We start from the raw sequence: 2,500 nt of genomic DNA, 5'->3' as shown, positions 1-2,500 counted from the left end.
GAATTTATGTCTGACTCTTAATGGCTTGCATAGAAATTAGAAGCCTCTCTCTCTCTCTCATCCCTTTCACTCCCCCCCACACCCCATCTTTCTTTCTGTCTTTCTTGCCCGCTTGATGTCTCTGATTAATCTACAAGACTTTTGTTATGTTGGCATAGAAGAAAATAAATTAACCAGGCCAGAAATATCAGAAATAAAGGAGGGGGTGAATAAGGGGGGGAAGTTTGTGAAAATTACAATTTAGAATTGAGAAAGGGGGGAAGGGGGGTTAAAGGAAAGATTAAATAAAACACATAATTGCTAGCAAACGTCATTGGTGTGCAAGTAGGCAGCCGTTATTGTTGTGTTGGGTGTGTGTGTGTGTGTGTGTGTGTGTGTTAAGGGATGGATGTTGGAGGGGGAGAAAAGAGTTGGCCACTTGATTCCCTGTGAAAATTAATCGCTATCAAACAATCTTGGTGTGCCCATGATGATTACGGAGCGTGTGGCGAGAGAGGGAGAGAATGCCCTTTGTGTAGGTGAAATGTGTCGGGGACTGTCATCGTAATATACCTCAGTGAAATGAAGGTTAATTCTGATGTACAGCCGGCAAGGCAGTCATTATCAGCGAATCATGAAAATAAATTAAGCCACTGAAATAGAGATGTCCTCTTCTGCCACACTGCGGGAGGCTGTGAAGGATGGACGGCTGAACTTTACAGATTATTATTGGAAATAGTGCCGAATTCAATTAAGTGTACCTAAAAGACACCTTTATAGAGGGCAACCATAATTTAAATGACAGCAGGGTGTAATTTTGCTTGTCATAAGTCAATTTGCAGAGTTTCATGTTTCATGCATTTTCCCATTTTTTTCTTCCTTTTACCTGCAGATCCTCTCATCCTATTCATCTCGTAATTTCAGGAAACCGATGAAAAGACAGAAAACGTTTTCCGTAATAAGATTCATACGACTAGAACCCAAAGATGGTTGGTGATTCCAGACCGTCTGTTTTTTACAATATGCTCCCCTATAAAGCCCAGTCGAGTTCTATGCCTGGATCCCCTGTGAGAGTGTGCTTGCAGTAATCCACAGTGTCAGGCTGCCAGGTGGGCTGGGCTGGGGGTTCAGGCTGCGCCGACGAGGCCTGAGGAGCATGCAGATTCTGTGGTTATGCAGATGCTCCCTACCTGCAGGGCTGATTGAGAGGCCAATGGACTGGTAAATGGTTGACCCCTGACCCCCCTCCATGCAGGAGAGAGCTACAGTCTAATCCTGCCAGCCATTTGACAAGCAGGAGAACATTGAAGCTGTGTATCTGGCTGACCTTCCTTTATCTGTTAATCTACACCTCCCTATCTGTCTATCTCTCTCTCGTACACACTCCTTCTCCCTATCGCTCTTTCCCCTCTCTCTCTCTCTCCCTCCGTCTTCCTCTCTCGCTCTCTCCATTGCTCCCTTTTCTGCTCTCTCTTCCTTTGCGCTATGTCTCTCTCTGTCTCTCTCTCTCTCCGTCTCTCACTCTAACAGGGGGTAGAATTAACACCTCCACAGGGTGGAGGCCTCCTGATTAACACATATCACCCCCTGTGCCGAAATAAAAGACACACACACACACACTGGCACAAAGAAACACATGACTATACTAAATGCACACACACATGCTCACGTGCACATGCACACAATCACACAGTTGCACACGCAGACACACAAAACATTGCAATATTTAGCATGGTTGTTCAAGAGATTTTATTGAAGGAAAAAGGTAGAGAAGTAACAGCCTGTGTAGACAGATATTCTGCATATCTGTTGTTTAATTTGACATCAATAGTTCTTTCCATCCAAACACAGTCCATGTTAAATATTTATGTGCCTGTTTTTTTATAGACGATTTGTATGGCGCAAAATAGAATGTGAACTAGTTCTATCTTTATGAAGCATGAATACAGGAATGAATTGGAGCACGCTGGCTGTGAGGCTGTATATAGAAAATTGCATCATAAAAGTGAAAGAATGATGCATGAAAATATCTGGATTAGTTAATGTAAAGTTGTGAGTTGTGAAAAATAAAATAAGAATTGTTCTTTTTTTCGCAGTCCGTTGATAAAATATCAAATAAGAAGTATTTGTATTTGAGGGTAAAATGTATTTCTTCATACTGTTAACTCTGTTGTTGTCCTCTTAATTTAATTTCACCCATGGCATTATGTAAGTCGTAACCTCTTTTTTCCCAAAGCCACAAAAACACAAATCGGCTGACTTCCTCCCTCCTCCATGTCATTTCCTCTCAACTCCAGCAGTTTAAAGAACACTTCCACTATCATGATTAGTATTGAACTCATTTCTAAATTCAGAAATTGGCTGAGGACCATCACTCATTGCACTGGATAGTAAAATCAATATCTTTAGTGTCATGCGGCAGGGTGTGTGTCTCCTCTCTGGGTGGGTTAAGCATGGAGCACGGAGCGGGGAGTGTGTGTGTGTGTGTGTGGTGCCTGTGATGCCAGTGCGTCGGATGAGG

At 42.8% G+C, this 2,500-nt stretch overlaps 1 protein-coding gene across 1 annotated transcript in view; it reads right to left on the bottom strand.

The window, feature by feature from the left end:
* Positions 1-2,500, bottom strand: part of LOC134038042 (transcription factor EC-like) — a 12,605-nt gene that overhangs the window by 155 nt on the left and 9,950 nt on the right. The gene's annotated exons all lie outside the window — the stretch shown is intronic.

This window comes from Osmerus eperlanus, chromosome 17 (genome assembly GCF_963692335.1).
Source record: "Osmerus eperlanus chromosome 17, fOsmEpe2.1, whole genome shotgun sequence".
Classification (NCBI taxonomy): Eukaryota; Metazoa; Chordata; class Actinopteri; order Osmeriformes; family Osmeridae; genus Osmerus; species Osmerus eperlanus.
Note: the sequence above shows the minus strand (reverse complement) of the source record. Positions and strands in the feature narration are given on the sequence as shown.